This window comes from Globicephala melas, chromosome 1 (genome assembly GCF_963455315.2).
Source record: "Globicephala melas chromosome 1, mGloMel1.2, whole genome shotgun sequence".
NCBI lineage: Eukaryota > Metazoa > Chordata > Mammalia > Artiodactyla > Delphinidae > Globicephala > Globicephala melas.
The window spans coordinates 53,418,511-53,441,077 of NC_083314.1; the positions used below are offsets into that span (position 1 = coordinate 53,418,511).

General features: G+C 40.8%; 1 protein-coding gene and 1 pseudogene across 1 annotated transcript in view; one reads left to right on the forward strand and one right to left on the reverse strand.

Annotated features, from left to right (window-relative positions):
• The window catches only part of PAPPA2 (pappalysin 2), a 565,818-nt gene that overhangs the window by 421,303 nt on the left and 121,948 nt on the right, over positions 1 to 22,567 (reverse strand). The window lies entirely within an intron of this gene.
• Positions 1,466 to 2,323, forward strand: LOC115863126 (small ribosomal subunit protein uS2 pseudogene; annotated as a pseudogene).

A 22,567-nucleotide genomic window follows, 5' to 3' on the forward strand; every position in this document is an offset into this window, starting at 1 on the left:
TGGGAGATTTTCACCATTTGATATTACGTGGAGCTGGGAGGTCTTTGGTGGACCAGTGTTTTGAACTCGGCTCTCCCACCTCAGAGGCACAGGCCTGACGCCCGGCTGGAGCACCAAGACCCTGTCATCCACAGGGAAAAACAGAAAACGAAAAAAAAAAAAAATATATATATATATATATATATATATATATATATATATATCTCATTGTTCCAAAAGTCCGCTGCCTCAATTTGGGATGATTCGTCGTCTAGTTATGTATTCCACAGATGCTGGGTACGTCAAGTTGATTGTGGAGCTTTAATCCGCTGCTTCTGAGGCTGCTGGGAGAGATTTCCCTTTCTCTTCTTTGTTCACACAGCTCACAGGGGCTCAGCTTTGGATTTGGCCCCGCCTCTGCGTGTAGGTCACCTGAGGGCACTTGTTACCGCTCAGACAGGATGGGGTTAAAGGAGCAGCTGATTCGGGGGCTCTGGCTCACTCAGACCGGGGGGAGGGAGAGGTACGGAATGCGAGGCGAGCCTGCGGCGGCAGAGGCCGGCATGACGTTGCACCAGCCTGAGGCGCGCCATGCGTTCTCCCGGGGAAGTTGTCCCTGGATCCCGGGACACTGGCAGTGGCGGCTGCACAGGTCCTGGGAGGGGAGGTGTGGATAGTGACCTGTGCTCGCACACAGGCTTCGTGGTGGCAGCAGCAGCAGCCTTAGCGTCTCATGCCCGTCTCTGGGGTCCGCGCTTTTAGCCGCGGCTCGCGCCCGTCTCTGGAGCTCCTTTAAGCAGCGCTCTTAATCCCCTCTCCTCTCGCACCAGGAAACAAAGAGGGAAGAAAAAGTTTCTCGCCTCTTTGGCAGCTCCAGACCTTTTCCTGGACACACTCGCAGCTAGCTGTGGTGCACTAGCCCCCTTCAGGCTGTGTTCACGCAGCCAACCCCAGTCCTCTCCCTGGGATCTAACCTCCAAAGCTGGAGCCTCAGATCCCAGCTCCCACCCGTCGCGGCGGGTGAGCAGACAAGCCTCTCGGGCTGGTGAGAGCTTGCAGGCACCGATCCTCCCTGCAGGACTCTCTCTGCTTTGCCCTCTGCACCCCTGTTGCTGCTCTCCCCTCCGTGGCTCTGAAGCTTCCCCCCTTCGCCACCCACAGTCTCCGCCGCCCGCGAAGGGGCTTCCTAGTGTGTGGAAACTTTTCCTCCTTCACAGCTCCCTCCCACTGGTGCAGGACCCGTCCCCATTCTTTTGTCTCTGTTTTTTCTTTTTTCTTTTGCCCTACCCAGGTACGTGGGGAGTTTCTTGCCTTTTGGGAGGTCTGAGGTCTTCTGCCAGCTTTCAGTAGGTGTTCTGTAGGGATTGTTCCACATATAGATGTATTTCTTATGTATTTGTGGGGAGGAAGGTGATCTCCACATCTTACTCTTCTGCCATCTTGAAGCTCTAGCCCTCCCATCGTAACTTAAAGGGAAACTTCCACAATGTCTGGAGCCCTTGATGTCCTGCAGATGAAGGAGGAGGATGTCTTCAAATTCCTTGCAGCAGGAACCCACTTAGGTGGCAGCAACCTTGACTTCCAAATGGAATAGTACATGTACAAAAGGAAGAGAACCTAGGAGAAGCTTCTGTTGGCAGCTCGTCCCATTATTGCCATTGAAAACCCAGCTGATGTCAGTGTCATATCCTCCAGGAATACTGGCCAGCGAGCTGTGCTGAAGTTTACTGCTGCCACCGGAGCCACTCCTATTGTGAGCCACTTCACTCCTGGAACCTTCACTGACCAGATCCAGGCAGCCTTCCGGGAGCCAAGACTTCCGGTGGTTACTGATCCCAGAGCTGACCACCAGCCTCTCACAGAGGCCTCTTACGTTAACCTGCCTACTATTGCTTTGTGTAACGCAGACTCTCCTCTGTATTATGTGGACATTGCCATCCCATGCAACAAGAAGGGAGCCCAGTCAGTGGGTCTGATGTGGTGAATGCTCGCCGAGGATGTTCTGCACATGCGTGGCACCATCTCCCGTGAACAACCATGGGAGGTCATGGCTGATCTCTGCTTCTACAGAGATCCTGAAGAGATTGAAAAGGAAGAGCAGGTGACAGCCAAGAAAGCTGTGACCAAGGAGGAATTTCAGAGTGAATGGTCTGCTCCAGATCCTGAGTTCACTGCTTCTCAACCTGAGGTGGCAGACTGGTCCGAATGTGTGCAGGTGCCCTCTGTGCCTATTCAGCCGTTCCCCACTGAAGACTGGAGTGCTCAGCCTGACACTGAAGACTGGTCTGCAGCTCCCACTGCTCAGGCCACTGAATGGGTAGGAACAACCAGTGAATCATCTTAAGCTGTTCTTCCACACTCTTAAAATGGAAATAGGTTGACGGAAAACAAAAAGTTTAAAAAAAAAAAAGTCTACAAATAACAAATGCTGGAGAGGATGCAGAGAAAAGGGAACCCTCCTACACTGTTGGTAGGAATGTAAGTTGGTGCAGCCACTGTGGAAAACAGTATGGAGGTTCCTCAGAAAACTAAAAATAGAATTACCAATATGATCAAGCAATCCCACTCCTAGGCAAATATCCAGACAAAACTATAATTCAAAAAGATACATGCACCGCTATTTCATAGCAGCACTATTCACAATAGACAAGACATGGAAACAACCTAAATGTCTGTCCACAGATGGACAATGGACAAAGAAGATGTGGTACATATATACAATGGAATACTACTCAACCATAAAAATGAACGAAATAATGCCATTCACAGCAACATGGATGCAACCAGAGATTATCATACAAAGTGAAGTAAGTCAGAAAGAGAAAGATAAATACCATATGATATCATTTATAAGTGGAATCTAAAATATGACACAAGTGAACCTATCTACAAAACAGAAACAGACTCACAGACATAGAGAACAGACTGGTGGTTGCCAAGGGGGAGGGGGTTGGGATAGGGATGAAGTGGGAGGTTGGGGTTAGCAGATTAAGCTTTTATATATAGAACGGATAAACAAGGTCCTACTGTATAGCACAGGGAACTATATTCAATATCCTATGATAAACCATAATGGAAAAGAGTATTTTAAGAAAAGAATGTATATATATGTATAACTGAACCACTTTTCTGTACAGTAGTAATTAACACAACATTATAAACAACTGTACTTCAATAAAAAAGAAAAGAAAAGAAAAAAGAAATGCAACTAGATGCACACCAAACATAAAAGAATGTTCTCAGCAGCAATGATGACCAAAAACTGGGAAAGATCCAAATGTCCATCAAAAGTAGAATGGATAGGGACTTCCCTGGCAGTCCAGTGGTTGACTCTGTGTTTCTAATGCAAGGGGCACGGGTTCAATCCCTGGTTGGGCAACTAAGATCCCACATGCTGCATGGCATGGCCAAAAAAATTAAAAATTAAAATAAAAAAAAGTAGAATGGATAAATCCTTATGTATTTATACAATGTAATACCATATGACAGTGATAATCAGGGAACTACAGTCACATGCAACAGCTATGAATGATTGTCATTGAGTGGAAGAAGGTACCACAAAAGAGTACATGTTGTAGAAATTCATTTATAAAAACTCTAAAAATTAGGAAAAATAATATTTGGTGATAGGATCCCAGTTCCCTTTGGGTATTGGAGGTCGGGGCTGGGAGAGGACATTACGGGGGATTCTTGAGTTCTGGTGATGCTTTACTTCTTCATCTGGGTAGTTACACCCATCTGTTCACTTTGAGAAAATTCATGGCAATAAACACTTAGAATTTTTTAAATAAATAAAATATCACTTCCAAGAAGGTGTCAACCCCATGATGAAGGTTAGCTCTTCTTGTTTTATACTTCTGTATATCGCATATGCTGTCTCTATATAATCTATTTTATGACCCTCTTCACACTCATAGTCACTTGTTCAATATTTTTCTTAAGCTCTGTAAGGGCATAGAGTTTATGCCCCAACACCTAGCACAGTGCCCACAAAGGTAGATAGTTAATAAATATTTTTCGCATGATTAAATGAATCTCAATGACACCTTGCACTAAGGTGAATTTTGAATATGCCTGCTCACTCTTCTGAGTTGATCTCAAACTTTTCTGCTTGCTTGAAAGAGTACATTCCTCCACACTAGTCTCCTGAGAGCACAACCTTTTTTTTCTTCCTCCAAGTGTGATTTCCCTGTCATGTACATTCATGGCACCCATAAATATTAAAAGCATGACCAAATGTTCCGCAGTTGGAATATGTTGAGTGAATGACTCAATGAGAAGTGTCCTTCTGTTGTGTGATTAAACAAGACACATAATATTACATGTTGTCAGAACAGGGTGAAGTCAACATAGTCTAGATTAATGTGGACGTTACTGGCTTGTCCATGGCCAGAATGGATGGGGAATCTGGCATTGTCCCTGGCCAATGGAAAAAAACTTAGACAAGTTCTGAAGCTAATATTTTTTGATCTTTCCATACCCTGAGCAGCATTTCTTCGCTACTGTGGATTGGGGAGAAGGTAGGATTATTCAGAACACATGGAGCACTTGGGGAAAGAGAACACGAAACACTTAAAACTCGACTCTGATAAACATAAAACTTGTGTCCTGCCAAGTTCAAATGCAGTTTTTCCAAGATACAAATTTCATGGATAAGTTCAGGGAACCAAAGGGACATTTGATCAGTTGGCAACTGAGCTGAAGCTGGTTCAGGATCCAAATTCTTTCCTCACATCTTCACATCCAACCCCTCCCCCCACTCCACTACTACTTGGGTATCCCATGGTGTCATATTTAGCCTTCAGATTCTTTCGCACAGGCTGTCTTTACAGGCCTTAATGAGGAGAGGAAAAAATGACAGAAAACAAAGAAACACATGAGCTGTTCTTTCACCTCTCCACCACCTGAATGGATCCAGTGTCCCTCCTCTTTATAAAATTCTGCCCCAAAATGGTGCTGCATCATACGTGTGCCAGCGAAAGTAGGCATGAGGGTGGGGGAGAGGAGAATTGGGGGTGGATGGTTCAGGTTATGGAGACAGTGTGTTCTTTCAAAAAGAGAAAGAGGGCTTCCCTGGTGGCGCAGTGGTTGAGAGTCCGCCTGCCGATGCGGGGGACGTGGGTTCGTGCCCCGGTCTGGGAGGATCCCACATGCTGCGGAGCGGCTGGGCCCGTGAGCCATGGCCGCTGAGCCTGCGCGTCCGGAGCCTGTGCTCCGCAACGCGAGAGGCCACAGCAGTGAGAGGCCCGCATACCGAAAAAAAAAAAAAAAGAGAGAAAGAAACCTGGGCTTCCCTGGTGGTGCAGTGGTTGAGTCTGCCTGCCGATGCAGGGGACACGGGTTCGTGCCCCGGTCCGGGAGGATCCCACGTGCCGCGGAGCGGCTGGGCCCGTGAGTGATGGCCGCTGAGCCTGCGTGTCTGGAGCCTGTGCTCTGCAACGGGAGAGACCACAACAGCGAGAGGCCCGCGTACCACAAAAAAAAAAAAAAAAAAAAAAAGAGAAAGAAACCCTTTAAAAACAGGAAGAAGCCAGTCTGAAAGTCTGTAAAATGACATTCAACTGAAGTCCCTTTCTTTAAACATAAACAGATGTATAATGTCCAGAAGTCCTCAAATGGAATAATGCCTAAGTACCTAAAGGCAGAATGTGGCTGGATATCCAATAAGAAATTATGATTTAAAACATTGCATTGTCTAAAGAGCGATAGTAAAGATAATCAAATTCATTCTTTCATTCAACTAACATGCATTGAATATCTACACTGTGCCCAGAGACTGTGCGATGTGCCAGGGTATTCACATAGGTAAGAGGCCTGTACCCTGGAGGAGTTTACATTTTAGTGGAGGAGATAAGATAATAAAGAATTGTAGTAACACTGTGAGCATAGAAGGAAGGAAGGAAAGAAGGAAGAGGAAGATAGGTAAGGAGATGGTAGTATGGAAGAAAAACTGCCTAAATCTACCCGGGAAATTCTGGAATGACTTTAGTGGATGACACTAACATGAATAATTAATAGTGGCATTAGCAATAATTGTTATTGTTATTTTTATTGTTGTATCCTGGTGAATCTGGGGTGACATATAATGGTATGAATAATATGGGTCAAGTACATTAAAATAATCCCTTTTTTTTTTTTTTTTTTTTTTTTTGCGGTACGCGGGCCTCTCACTGTTGTGGCCTCTCCCGTTGCGGAGCACAGGCTCCGGACGCGTAGGCTCAGCGGCCATGGCTCACAGGCCTAGCCGCTCTGAGGCATGTGGGATCTTCCCGGACCGGGGCACGAACCCGTGTCTCCTGCATCGGCGGGCGGACTCTCAACCACTGTGCCACCAAGGAAGCCCCATCCCTTTTTAAGTTAGGAAGTTCATTGTATTACGTAAAAATATCTAAAACAGGCAGTGACATATTGTCAAAAATGATTTTCAGTGAATAGGAAGGTCACTGGACAACAGAATCCCTGACAAAATTACAAGAAAGTAAAGTTGTGCTGCTAATTGCTAATAATTAACCCTTGGTATTTTATAAGACAGTTTAAAAATAATAAAACATTAGAATTAGAAGAGACCTAGACAGACATCTAGCTTAATATTAGTATTCCTTTACTACACATATTTGTCTACCCTTCTATCTGCCCTATTAGTCTGTAAGCTCTCTGAGGGTAGGGCCTGTGTCTTATTTATTTTGTGTCATAGTACTAAACAAGAAACAAGAGCTCAATAACAGGGGCTTCCCTGGTGGCGCAGTGGTTGAGAATCCACCTGCCAATGCAGGGGACACGGGTTCGATCCCTGGTCTGGAGAGATTCCACATGCCGTGGAGCAACTAAGCCCATGGACCACAACTACTGAGCCTGCACTCTAGAGCCCGAGTGCCACAACTACTGGGCCTGCATGCCACAACTACTGGAGCCCACATGCCTAGAGCCCGTACTCTGCAACAAGAGAAGTCACTGTAATGAGAAGCCCACGCACCGCAGTGAAGAGTAGCCCCCGCTCGCAGCAACTAGAGGAAGTCTGCACACAGCAATGAAGACCTAACTCAGCCAAAAATAAATAAATTATTTTTTTTAAAAAAAAGAGCTCAATAATGTTTTCCAAAGGAAGAAACTAAGAGGATATTTATTCAACCCTTTTACTTCAAAAGAATGGAAACTGAGCCTCAGAGTTATGAAGGACTAAAAGGCAAAACAAAATTTTTTAATAGTAAAGACAAGCCTGGAACCCAGATCTCTTGACCCCAGGCCAGATTACTGTCCATCATATCATATTACCCACCTACAATCAATCACTAATCAGTGGAACATGTAGAGAAGAATGTTTTGGGGTCATAGTTTCTAAAGTTCTGTTATCTTCTTGTAGCGTTCCCCTACATCTTTCACCTCCTCCATGTAGATGCAAACAAAAAACAAAAAACAAAAAACAAAAAACCCCAGAGAATATAAATTTGAAACCCCATTTTTAAAATGCTGCTAATCATTGAAACCCTAAGTGTCACCTCTGACATTGTCCCCAGACCCCATAGATCCCTAAGACAATTGGAAGTCTCACAAAGTATGTGAAACTAGCCCAGTTTCCCATGTTTTTTTTCACTTTCTACTGTAGGTCATTAGCAGGATTCTATTTTAGGACAGAAATGTTTTTACTACCCCTCAAATCATACCAAAGTAGGTAGTTTTCTACTGAATTGATTCGGCATAGCAAAAAGCACTGCTGGCTTATTTGTTCTTCCAAGCAGTAGAGGGCCTTTCTCTTAGCCTGATATGTTTTTTTATCCCTGTATACCTTGTACTGTGATCTTGAGGGTGGTGATGGTGATGATGGTTTTTATTTTCTATTTGTCTTTGGTTAACATTGATTGAGTTTTGCCTTAAGGATTTCAGGTTAAAAGTTAAGACAGTAGAGGAACTAACTTTCTGAGAGTTTCCATTCATAAATAAATAAAGCAAAAATTTAGGTAATGATCATGGTGCTGTCAGAATACCTTGACATACAGTCTTTCATCTAATCCACCCAGGGCAAGAGGTTTTTATTCTTATTTTACAAGTGAGAATACTAAGCCTCTGGTGATTACCCACACTCACGTAGCTAATGAACGGTGAAACTGAGACCCCAATCCAACACTTTGGACTCCAAATCTACTTGGAATTTTGCCCAGCACAAGACAGGGCAAAGGGTAATCAGCAAAATCCAGCAGGTGAAAATTAAATTTCCTTTATGAGGAAATTAAAGAACTAAAATCAAATAGATCAAATTAAACCAATTTTGTGTCAAGCTCCCAGAATTAAAACTGAATTCTTTTCACTCTCTATATAGGGCCACCGTATTGACCTTGGAAAACTATAAAGTTGGATTATTTTCATCATTTAGCAAGGAGGAAAAAGAAGCTGAAAACAATTAGGAAGGCCAAGCAAGTAGAAGGATGTTTTGACTCCAGTTGGTATAGAAATAGATTCAGAAAAAAATCAGAAGATGTGAGCCATTCCTTATGAGGCTCCAGTACTCATTTGTCGGGCTTAAATTTGATATTGTATCATAAGTGTGTATTACATAAGATTCTGAAAGCTCAGTGTTTCTAAGTGGTTGTTCCTTCTAGAATATCGTTCTGGCTGCAGAGGTGTACAGTCCTAAAAGCAGAAGGATACTTTATCAAGAAAGCAGAAACTGATTCAACATATTGAGTTTCTAAATTTTACAGAGTTTTCAACACCATTCTTTTTTAATTATGAGACATTGAGATAAATTTGAATCTTAAACTTATTTCACTGGTGTCAGCTGTTGATCCTTTTATGAGCAAACAATCTGATATTCTCACTCAATAGGGAGGCACTCTGACAGGGATCTTGTCCCAAGAAAACTTACTCTTTTTTTTTTTGACTCATTAGAGATCTCAATACATCTCCTAAGAGCATTACTTATTTTCCAGGGTCACACAGACCTTAAATATTCAATTACCCAGAAAAAAAATCAGTGACTGGCATTAAAAACAACTGAATCTACAGATGGCTTAAATGAACATTCTGGGAATCACTAGAGCCACTCAGTATTCTCCAGGGAGCATTAATAATGTAATTCCTAACTGCTGTAACTTAATTCATTACATACTACTGAGCACCAGGTATATGCAAAGTACTACACTCAGTGTAATAGAGAGAAAACAGTGGTTGTCGTTCACAAGGAGTTCACTGTGTAACAAGAGACAGTAGATATGCTTATAAGAGACTATAAAACAAGTACCATAAGAAATGCCACAGGACTCCGATAGTCAATTTCTGCTCCTATTTGCTAACCTCAGATTACTTCCAGCAAAGCTGATGTTCATTTCTGCTATACTAAGAGCATCAAGAACCTTCTGACCGGGTCAGATTCTACCTCAGAGTCAAGGTTTTGTTCTTTGAATCTGTTTTCGCTCCTGCTTTGGTCTTCCTTCTTGTCCCTGACCCTTTCCCAGCTCTTCCTCTATCTCTACCTGCTAAGACTTTAGGCTATTGGTCCTGTATTGCTCTATACTGAGGGTTCTGTGCTCTCTTGATTTCTGTTCCTCTGCCCAGGTTTATTCCACTGCCAGGTTGTGACAACATGTCTGTGACACTGTCAGACTGCTCATCTGAATTCTGCCTCTTGAACCTTGACCCTTAGATGATCTGGTCTACTCTTAGGACTATGTCTGCCTATGTCTTTTCAACCCACACCTAATTCCTGTTCCCTACCAAACTCTTTGACACTGTAGGTACATTGATAGGATCTTAGAGATACAGAATAAAATCACTGAGTAATACATCTAATCAAATTGTTTGAACAAAGATAATGAAAATTATTTCTGTCAGTTAAATGACTGACTTAGAAGAACCTTTTGAAAAGAGGATTCATGCTGTGAACTGACCCATGTAAAAGACCAAAATCACCAAATTAAATACCCTAACAAGAAAAATGTGTGTTATGTAGAAGCAGCTACTTTCTGAGAATTTTTTTTTTTTTTTTTTTTTTCGGTATGCGGGCCTCTCACTGTTGTGGCCTCTCCCATTGAGGAGCACAGGCTCCGGATGCGCAGGCTCGGCGGCCAAGGCTCACGGGCCCAGCCGCTCCGGATCCTCCCAGACCGGGGCACGAACCCATGTCCCCTGCATCAGCAGGTGGACTCTCAACCACTGCGCCACCAGGGAAGCCCTACTTTCTGAGCATTTTATCTCAAGGTCCCCAATATAGCATAAAATCATGTATCTAAGAGCTAGAAAGAACTTTAGAGGTTGTCTAGTTAAACCTTGTACTCGTTAAAAAAAAAAAAAACCTTCTGTAGATAACCCTCTTAGGAAGGTCTTCAACCTCATTTATCCAACCCACACTTACTGATCATCCACTATGGGCCAATCTCCTGCTACAGCAGAAGATATAAAAATGAAACAAAGATCTAGGCCTCAAGAAGCTTCCAACCAGGCCAGGGATAAACAAGAAACAAATAATTGTAATACTGTGTGATGACTATTATGATAGAAACAAGTTCAGGATTCTGTGGGAACTCACAGGAGTAAAGAATGGAACCTCACTGAGATCAGCATAATTAAAAGTATGAAGGGAGATTAGAACTGACTTTCCAGTACTGGAGACTCTTGGGATGAGCTGGAATCAGCCAAGTCCCAGGAGGTAAACAGGTATACAAGACTGAGATGAGAGCATACACAAGAGCAAGAAGGCATAAGGAAGGAAAAGCAGGAGTGGTAAGCAACAGCTAGATAATAAAAGGCCATGTTTATTCCAACAAGAAGATTGGATGGTACCTTGAAGACAGTGGGGAACCAATGAAGGACGATGAGTGGGAGAATACATGAAAAGATTTGCATTTTAGAAAAAAATGACTTTAGCAGTAATGTAAAGGATGGACTAAAGGAGTATGAGACTGAAGTGGTAGAAAAACTAAGCTAATGCATCTAACGTAGAAAAGTATGGCAGGACTGTGTGAGCTCAATCCCAGGGCCAAAACAAAATCCTGAAAAATAGATAGGAAAAGGAAGTAGTAGCGCCTGGGTAGTGTAGGAAAAAAACAGGATGAGTCATAACCTCTGATCAGAACCCAGTTAACTTCACACCTTCCCTTAAGTCCATACAAGTGCCCAGGAATACAGAAACTATATCATTCATGGTACCAAGGTATCGTTCTTCAAGTCTTTGGTACAGATGTGCCCAACATTGTATAAATATTTCCATCCCTCTCCAATTCCCTTATACATGCCTGCCAGACCATTGCTGGTCAATCTTACCTCCCATGCTTACAAGAGAATGTGAAATTTTATAGTGGCTGGGAATATCAATCTTGCATTGGGTCCCATGTTTCTACTTTTGTCATGGAACTGGAGTTTACTGAGTGAAGAGACAATTACAGTAATCCAGATTAGAAATGACAAGGGCCTAAACCAAAGCAGGTTAGGTGTGACAAAGATAGAGAACAGATTAGGGTGGCCTTTTAAAGAAAGAATTGGTAAGACCATGGATGACAGAGACGGGAGAAGAAGGCTGACTTTGTAAGTGTCTCTGTACTGGTTACCTGCCTAATACCTCCCCTGAATGGAGACAGTGGTAACAGGAAGGCTGTCTAGACATTGAATTACTGTGAAGAGAAAGAGAAAGTGCTTCCTCCTGAGGGTTGTAGATTCTCTGTTGGTTTTTGATTAGGTGTAACACTGATAATCTTTCACTGAAGATGGCTTAATTCAGGCTCATCTACACTTCAGAAAAGGAAACGTAGATATCTTCATACAGTTGTTTTTAGCCTTGTGATTCTGTCTTTGGGCTTTACACCCTATGTTAAAACATTCACATTATGTACTGACAGCATTTGATCCTGTAGAACTGGTTTACAGACATTCTAATTGTTGAATTTCTTGTTATATGCATGTATAATGCACTCATTATTACCCTTTGCTTTTTGTTGTATGCTGAATTCAAGGATTTCATATTAGGGGAGTAAATACATTTTAAAAAAATCTCCAACCAACTGATTTCCTTCCAGGCTTCAATATTATCTGGGCACAAGGTGAACCTAATGCTTTCTATCCAAAAATCTGTTACAAAGGAGCTATCCTGGATGGGCCTCTCTAGGCCTCTCCAGGCAGACTGTGATGGAAAATTCTGTGCTGGGTTTCAGAGGTCACACAAAGAAATGCATATGTGTCAACCCTGGAAAAGTATCATCTGCATTCCAGCAGCAAACTGTTTTGAAAATGTCATCCCTCAGAGAGTTCACGCCAGAGCCAATTAAAGTCATGGTAATAAAGAGTGGAAAGATGACACAAGTGGCCAGAAAAAAATCATAAAGCGATAGAACTGAAAGACTTATTAGACATGATCTAGTCTAACTCCTTCATTTTTGATTGTGGAAACTGAGACTAAAAGAGCTAAAAAGCAATGAGTTTGTGGCACTAACAAGACTCCAGATCTCCTGAATCCAGGTCCAGTTCTCTTCCTATCACACATTATCACTTCATGGGATCCCAAAGTTGTATGTAGCAATGCATTCTGGCTGAGATTCAGATATGCTAGCATGTGGAACTAGGCGCCCTCCTGTCCAGAGGTCATCTATGTGCACCAGGCTATTAAGGGTAACTGTCACGGAATGTTTGTGGACACTTAGATAAGAATCTAGCTGCATCCTTTTACTGGTATGGGCCTAGGACCCCCATGGGAAAGAACTTGAACTGTGTTCATAATTGAGGTCTAGACAAATACAGACATTTCTGATAGATTGGGGAGGTCCCAAGGGAAGCTATGCTCCAAACAGCAACAAGCAGGCCACTGAAGGAAAAGTTACCATAAGTAGGGAGGAGTCTCAGGAGGGAGAGACTTAGTATCAGGGCCTGAGTGTAGAAAAGGGAACTGTTATTCTGGGTACAATATGAGGCTATTCTTAAAACACTCTCCATCTAACCCTAACCAGCCCCCTGGGATGTCTATATATCCAAGGCAGAAGAGAAGTGCATGAAAACAAATATACAAAAGAAATCAATCTCTCAAAGGCGTCTGCGTTTCTGACAAGAAAATGACCTCCACAGAGGGCTGGATGATGAAAATAAAAGCTTTTACCACTAGGGAAAGACCCCCATAAAGGAGAAAGACACAAGAAGGGGAACAGGTTTCCTCACAAGCGAAAGATTCAGAGAACAAATATGGGCAAAGATGGAGATAAGCTTCAATCAGACAGCAGTGAAAAGAACAGACATATCGAGGGAAGTAGAGGTTGAGAACAGGTTATCAACAGGGTCTAGCATAGCTAGCATGGCAGAGCCAAGCCAGTAGCATCAAGGTGACTAGTGGCACAGCCATAGGCAGTGATGAGACATGCCCAAAAGTACAGGGGCTAAGAGAGGTGCAGCAGCAGGACCCTGTGAATATCCGCAGCAAGGTTGACCTGTGCAGGCAGCAATATATTTTAACCAAGTCATAGCCTAGATCAGGGAAGCATAGTAACTGGAATAGATGAACTACTGAATTGTAGGCTCTTTTCTCACTGCCATATTCCGTACACTTAGCACTTGCTTGATACCTAAATTAAGACAGCAAGTATTCACGTTGCAGTTTGGGTTCTCTAGGATGAAGAAGACTTCTGAGACAGCAAGTCATATGCAGGACCTTTGCTGTGGAGTCCTCTTGGGACTGTACCTATGGGAACAGATGGAAGCAACACTGAACAGATAGAAAAATTGGTTTGTGGTGGGTCACAACAAAATCCTCAGCTGATCCTGGGACTTCCCTAGTGGTCCAGTGGTTAAGACTCCATGCTCCCAATGCAGGGGGCATGGCTTCAATCCCTGGTCAGGGAACTAAGATCCCACATGCCAGCATAGTGTGACATAAATAAATAAATAAATAAATAAATAAATAAATAAATAAATAAGCTTTAAAAAAAAATCCTCAGTTGATCCCATGGGGAGATTTGGAACTGGGATGGCTCTACAGAATGATCTCAAATTGGGGCAAATCGTGGGCCTTTATACCTCTGTATCAACCATGTGGGTTGCCTCCAGGAAGGAAGCATCACCTTGGGTGAGGAGACATTCATCAGAGGACAGTCTCTGGTGAGGGACTCCACTACAAGCCATAAGTTTCCAACTCTCAACAACTTGAGGAATGAGTGTTTCAGTCCTCAAGGAAGGACCTGGGCAGCATACCACACATGCACCACAATTTGTTTACATAAATGAAGGGCACAGCCTAAATTACATGAGAGACCACACCATCTTTCTGAGGATTCCTAAAGCCATAGGAAATATGAGATCCAACCATTTGATAGATGGGTATTATTGATCACCAGATCTAAGGACAAATTGTTCAAATAATATCAACCAGATTCTGTAAATGAATGGGGACTTAAAGCATCCAGGCTCCATTAAGACTCTGAAAGGTTAACAGAGTCATTTAGTCCAACCTTCTACCTCTAGAGACTAGATGTCTGAGTACCAAGAGAGCCCAACTGCTAGTTTCCTTACATCACTCAATGAAAAACAAATACGTATGGATTCATGGGCCTACTACTCAGAACATGGGCCTGCTCTCCACCTCAGAACTCTGTCTGATAATGGAACTTTTAACCAAACAGAGATCCAAATATCAGCTTCTTAATGGCCTGGAAAGCATTCAGTGATCCTCAAAGCAGGTGTTCTAATAACTGTGCTGGAGAATACAGTTTATACCAGATGCTAAATGGGGCCCCTATTTTCCATCTTCAATATATACCTTGGCGCCTACACATTTGTGCCATGGGGTCCCACAGAGCAGACCCTGGAGACCCACACCCATCTGGATAAAGAGCCTGCATGTCTGACTCATACAGTCATCACCAGCCTCTTTAAAAAAGCTTTATATGATGACCTGCCCATAGCAAAGCATGGCCTCAAAAATACCCCAGACTCTAACAAAACAGACCAGTCTCTCCCATGAGGAGAAGTGAGCAAGTTGAGAGAAAGGGGATAGAAGCATTTGTAGAAATGTCCCTCTTTGTGCTAACATGGGTCGTAGAATGGGAGGCATGAACATTCTTCCCCAAATCCCAGGACAGTTTCTTGTCAAGGCTCTTTTTGATCATCTCCAGGATAAGAAGCGCGCTGTTCAATAGGAAACCTATTCTGTTACTGAAACCCCTATTGTTAGAAAGTTCTTCACTGTTCTGAGTTGAAAACTGATCCCATTTAATTTCTACTCCTCACTTGTGCTAATTCTGCCCTCTACAACAACCAGAACTATCTGTGTTCCCTATACTATTGATACATGGCAGACAATCAAACAGACTCTGATTCTCCTTCCCATATGCTTCCTAAGCACATTAGACAAAACTCCACAACAATGTTTATCCAATTATGTTGCTAATATGTGTGATCCTAAAAAATGTAGCTTTCCAGACCTCACTCCTTAGGCTGATTCAGTAGATCTGATGTGAAGCCTAGTATGCTACACTGTTTGACAGATACCCAGGTTGTCCAATGATCCTGCTTTTAGAAACACAGCGTTAGACTATGCGGTTCTTAAGGGCAGAGATCTTATCATATTTACCTCTGTATCCCTGGCACTTAGTATAGGGTTCTGAATAAAACTTTATTGAATGAATGATAAATTGAACATTAAAAAAATGAACAATTTTAAAGATAGCTATCATTAACAAATTATCTGTAAGTCTTTTCCTTTTCAGAATAAATATATCTAGTTTTCTTCACAACAGATTCTTCATAATCCTGTCACTCTCCTCTAAAGCGCTACAGTTGTCAATATTTTTGTTAGAATGTGGTGCTACTGTTGGTGGGAATGTAAATTGATACAGCCACTATAGAGAACAGGATGGAGGTTTCTTAAAAAACTAAAAATAGAACTACCATATGACCCAGCAATCCCACTACTGGGCATATACCCTGAGAAAACCATAATTCAAAAAGACAGATGCACCCCAATGTTCACTGCAGCACTATTTACAATAGCCAGGACATGGAAGCAACCTAAGTGTCCATCGACAGATGAATCGATAAAGAAGATGTGGCACATACATACAATGGAATATTACTCAGCCATAAAAAGAAACGAAATTGAGTTATTTGTAGTGAGGTGGATGGACCTAGAGTGTGTCATACAGAGTGAAGTAAGTCAGAAAGAGAAAAACAAGTACCGTATGCTAACACATATATATAGAATCTTAAAAAAAAAAATGGTTCTGAAGAACCTAGGAGCAGGACAGGAATAAAGATGCGGACGCAGAGAATGGACTTGAGGACACGGGGAGGGGGAAGGGTAAACTGGGACAAAGTGAGAGAGTGGCATGGACATATATACACTACCAAATGTAAAATAGATAGCTAGTGGGAAGCAGCTGAATAGCACAGGGAGATCAGCTCGGTGCTTTGTGACCACCTAGAGGGGTGGGATAGGGAGGGTGGGAGGGAGGTTCAAAAGGGAGGGGATATGGAGATATATGTATACGTATAGCTGATTCACTTTGTGATACAGCAGAAACTACCACACCATTGTAAAGCAATTATACTCCAATAAAGATGTTAAATAAAATAAAATGTGGTGCTGAAGTTCAGTTCGTCTTCCACACGTGGTCTGTGCAGGGAATAACCCCCTCCCTTGATCAGAACACAAGAATGCTTCTAAGAGAGCGTGAGATTGCAGTACATTCTTTTGGCAGCCAAATGACACTGTTGGCCTACATTGCACTTACATTCAGCTAAATCTACAAACCACCCCATCTTGAATAGAAGCAGTTGATTTTTTTTAATTAATCGTAGTATTTTTCTCCTACTTCTACTAAAGTTCATCTTATTACTTTCAGCTCATTGTTCCAGTCTGTCAAAAGCCTTTTGAATCTTGATTCTATCATCCAGTGTATTAGCTATGCCTCCCAGCTTTGTCATCTGAAAATTTAGTAAGAGGTTTTCTGTGCCTTCATCTCCAATTCAATTATTAAAATATTAAAAATGACAGTGACAGAGCCAGAAACCTGAAGTATACCATTATAGATTTCTCTTCAAATGACACAAATCTCTTAAACATTTTTGGAGTGTGGCTATTGCACCAACTATAAACCCACCTAACTATGCTTCATTCAGTCCTTACTTCTTCTTGTCTACAAAGATATCATGAGAAGAACCTGATGTTCTACAAAGAACTCAGACTAGGAAACTTGAGTTTATTCCAAGCTCTATCTGCCATAAACTTACTGTGTGACATTAGGCAATATAGTCATTCTTTCTGGTCTTCCTTTTTCACTTACAAATGAGTAATTTGAACTAAGTGATCTCTGAGATCCCTACCAGCTCTCCAATTCCACAATTCCTGGTATCTTGGTGAAATATGATACTCTCAACACAAGTAAACCCTCAGAAAGTAAAAGAAGTTGCTTTGGTATGACTTGCTGCTAGTGCATTTCTACTGGTTCCCAGTGAAAATAGCATACTTTTCTAAGTTCCTAAAGCTATTTGTTTGCAGTCCTATCTCCTCTCAATGGCAAAAGGAAGCCAAGAGACTCTGATATTGGGCTGAGGTTCAAGAATTCCGGGGGCTGGCATGGGGTTAGGGCACCACTTACCTGCCAAGTCTTGAACATGGGCATGGACAGAACCAGCGTAGAAAATTGTGTGAGTCAACTTCAAAGTCTCCCATTTGTAATTTCTGATGTTTATCTTTTCCATTATAAAAGTTAAAATGTTTGCCTCCCTGAAGTGATTGGCAGTATTCTGCTTTGACTTTCTTTTTTTTTCTCAAAGATCATTAGTAGCAGCTATATGCATACTTTTCCAGGTTCATGATTTACTTCCTCTTGGTCTAAAGATTTGAGTATATTTAAAGCAGTCAGATGCCCTTTTGCTTTCACTCATTCATCTCAGTCTTTAATTCTTTATTCTATCTTTCAATTTGTTAATTGTTTTCTTTAAAAGAGAAGGAGGAAAATAAGAGTTAGGCAGGTCTGTATTATCCTCAACAAATGTTAACATTACCTCACCTACTTTTAAATAATGGAACAATCTTTTAATATATTTCTTGCTCCCAAATTCCATTTTTTTCAATCTTCATTTTACCCTTTTTTTTTTAGTCCTTTGGGATATGATGATCTTTCGTTTGGTGACTTGAAAATGTGCATGAGAAAAAGACTGGACCTTTGTAGACTCCAAGCCGAAAAGCAGAGCCATTAGGCAGAAAGGAGGACACTAAGTTAGAGCATTAAGACCAAGCAGCTGTTTGAGAAGGACATTTCCGAGTGCTCAGAGAAGCACCCAGGAGACTAAACCACACAGAGGCTCTGAGCCTCAGATGGCAGACCAATAAAGAAATGTGGCTACCAGGAATTAAATCCACTTGTTCTCACAGAATAATAGGCATTTTAAAAGCAATTTAGTCCTTTCTTCTGAAAAACAACCAGATTCATGTTTCATTTCACCTTTGCTCTGAGACTTTTTTTAATTTATAAGGACAAATAAAATCAAATTATGTGTTGTTTATTTAACAAAGTTGTCAACATAAAATAAAAACCACAGGATGGTACAATCTAGTGTTATATCCCTGACTCTGTATTACTCATATCTAAAGAAGGTCTACACAGAGTCTAGTCTACTTTCAACAAGCTCCATTAATAATCTATTGTAACTGTGCACAAAACAGCATAATTTCCAAGAGAAGTTAATTTTCTAAAGAGTTAGTCTAACCCCTTTTAAAGTTATTTTAGTAATGAACTGTCACAAAGATGTTAACTATGTATAGCATAAAATTTGGATTTGGTAACCAAAAGATTAGCTAGCAAGGAAACTATAAGAAGACACCAAAACTTAGAAAGATTTTCATTGTTTTTTTCTTACTATCTTCTTCCTCTTGAAGCAGCATAATTGCAGTCATCTAAGGGAAATTCTAGGTGGTATATTTTCCGATTCTGATCCCGGATGCCAGAGATTAGAGAGTTTCAGCCTGATACCAGATTTTTTTACTTATAAAGTGACTCTAAATTATTTTTATGGACCACATAGTTGTACAGAAAGTGGAGAGCTATACTATTTTATTCAAAGACCTCTAGATTTCAAATCTTTCCCTCAACTCAAGAGGAACAGTATAGTTAGTTTATACTGGTTTTTCTTACACTGATACCAAGGTGGGATAGAGGACTTTGTTAATTAATTAATCAAAACACATATGTTATACAAGAAACCTATAAAAGCAATTATACAAATAAAGGCCCAAGTTCATCACCTTTAGTAATAACCATAAAAAAACTGGACTTCAAATAACTGATGTTCTTACAGAGTAGAAGAATTACTGTCTGACAAGAGGGATTTCCTTCTTCCAGACAACTATTTTAGACAACTGTGTTCAGTTTTCGTGACCCCAAAAAAGATGTGTCACTAACCTAGGAATAGAGGGGAACTTCCTCAACTTGATAAAGAATACCTGCAAAAAACTTACAGCTAACATCATACTTAATGGTGAGAAACTTGAAGTTTTCCCACTAAGGTCAGGAACAAAGCAAGGATGTCCCCTTTCACCAGTGCCTTTCAACATCATACTGGAGCCCTGGCTAATGCAATAAGATGAAGAAAAAAAATAAAAGGAACACATAAGGGAAGAAGAAAGAAAACTATCTTTGTTCACAGATGATATAAACATCTATGTAAAATATCCAAAAGAATCAGCAAAAAAAAAAAAACCCTCCTGGAACTAATAAATTATTATAACCAGATTGCACTAAATGACGAGGAGGATGTAGAGCAACAACAAGAACTCTCATACATTGCTGGGAGGAATGCTAAGTGGTACAGCCACTTTGGAAGACAGCTTGGTCATTTGGTTGTTTTTTTATAAAACTGAAAATCTCTTATCATACAATCCAGCAATCACACTCCTTGATATTTATCCAAAAGAATTGAAAACTCATGTCCACAAAAAAAAAAAAAAAAAAAACCTGTACACAGATGTTTATAGCACTTTATTCATAACTGCCAAAACTTGGAAGCAATCAAGATGTCCTTTGGTAGGTGAATGGATAAATAAACTGTGGTACATCCACACAAGACGTTATTTAGTACTAAAAAAGAAATGGACTATCAAGCCATGAAAAGACATGGAAGAAATAGAAATGTATATTACTGAGAGAAGTCAATCTGAAAAGGCTACATACTATAGGACTCTAACTTTATGACATTCTGGAAAAGGTGCAACTATGGAGACCATAAAGAGATCAGTGGTTGCCAGGCATTAAGGGGAAGAAAGGGATGAATAAGTGGAGCACAAAGGATTTTTAAGGCAATGAAACTATTCTGTATCACTGTAATGGTGGCTACATCATTATAAATTAGTCCAAATCCATATAATGTATAACACCAAGGATGAACTCTAATGTAAACCATGGACTTTAGGTGATAAAGATGTGTCAACATAGGTTCATCAGTTGTAACAAATGTGTCACTCTGGTGGGGGATGTTGATAAAAGGGGAGGCTATGTGTATGTGGGGACAGGGTGTATATGGGAAATGTCTGTATCTGTTCAATTTCTCTGTGAACTCAAAACTACCCTAAAAAATAAAGTCTATTTTAAAACTAAGTAAATAAATAAAATTATATATATATATATATATATATGTTTTTTAATTTCCACATTCTAAACTATGGAACTTGTGAATGTAAATTTGTTTGGGAAAAGGATCTTTGCAAATATAATTAAGTTAATGATCTCAAGCAGAGATCATCCTAGATTATCCAGATGGGCCCTAAATCCAATGACAGGCATCTTTATAAGAGACAGAAGAGGAGAAGACACAGACACAGAGGAAAAGGCCGAGAGAGAGGCAGAGATTGGAGTTATGCAGCCACAAGACAAGGAACGTCTGGAGTCATCAGAAACTGGAAGAGGCAAGGAATGATTCTTCCCTAGAGCTTCAGAAGGGGCACAACCCTCCCAACATCTGGATTTCAGACATCTAGCCTGCATAAATATAAGGGAATAAATTTCTGTTTTTTTAAACCACTAAGTTTGTGATAATTTTTTGCAGTAGCCACATGACGATAATATACCAATCTAGCAGAATAATTTGGATTCGGCACGTTTCAAAGACTCAAGTCTTCCTTTCCTTTCTACCCAGGACAATCCCCTCTCTCCATCATCAAAGCCAGCAGTCAAGTCTTTCTTATATCACATCGCTCTAAAACTTTGCCTCCAGCAACATTTTCTTCTCTGGCTCTTCTACCTCCTTCTTTCACTTATAAGTACCTTTATGATTACACTGGGCCCACCCAGATAATAAAGTATAACCAACCTCCCTATCTCAGGATCCTTAACTTCTTTACATCTGTAAAGCACCTTTTAGCAAGTAAGGTAACAGATTCACAGGTTCCAGGGATTAGGATGGAGATACCTTGAGGGGAGGTGAATATTATTCTGCCTAATGCACGTAGCTAAAAATGTGCCCATGGATAAATTCACCACAAAACTAGATGACAGGAATTACCACAAGCCGCAAAATAAAAAATGAGAGAGAGAGAGAGAGAGAGAATCAGCAACAACTACAAGGCCTGCATGGCATCAGTATCTACACAGAGGAAAATAGCAGGGTGTCTTGAGCTCCTGAGGGTATGAGAACTCCAAAATCCCCAATAGACACTCACTGGAAAGGGCAATGGGCCAATTTAAGGTCAGTAGCTGAACTGGGAGAGGTTCAATGCTCAGGGTGAGTACAGGAGTACACAGTAAAGTATGAAGAACGTAGATCAGTCTAAGCTATGTGAAATCTTGAAATTAACAAACTAAATACTTATCCAGGACAAATCCCAATAGTAAGGAGAAATTCCTAAGTCTATTCAAATACAGCATGACAGAGAAACAGTAGCAAAAGGGGAATGGGGGTAGGGGAAAACAATCTCAGAAAGTATAAGTCTATTTATCAATCACTTTGTGAAAACAACAGAAGATGAAGCTCTTTAATCATGAAATTTGAAAAGTTATCTTGGCCCATTCCACTATCTTCAGGAAACACAGAAAATTTCATTTTGCTTAAAATGAGACCCAAACAAGGATCATGATCAAAACCCATTTTTAAAAAGAAATAAAGAGGAGAATAACATCCTTTTAGACAACAAAAGCACTCCAAAAGGTTATGTGTACAAAACAGATAAAAACTGTAACCTAATATTTCAAAATGAGCTAAAAATCAATTAAGAAAATGAAGGAAGTGTTGAAAGAACACATACATCATAACTAGAATCCTTAGAAAAGAGAATACAGAACTCTGAAAAGAATATAAATAAAATAATATATAATCTCAGTAATTATGACTAAATTAGAAGGGACAAATGAATAGATAAATAAAATAGATAATGCATTAAGATAAACATAAAATTTAAAGAATGAAATTTTTAAACTAAAATATGAAGAGTTTAGAATCTCCAATACCAGCCTAGATGGAATAAGAGGCCAAATTTACCACCTCATATGAACAAGTAAAAAAAAAAAGGCAAAATATATAAAACAATGGTTATCAAGACGTCAGACATCTAGCAGTGAAGGGCACCAATCTCTGAAAAAGAGGGAACAAATAGTAGCCCTACTATTGTCCCAGTGTACTGCCCAAAGACAGT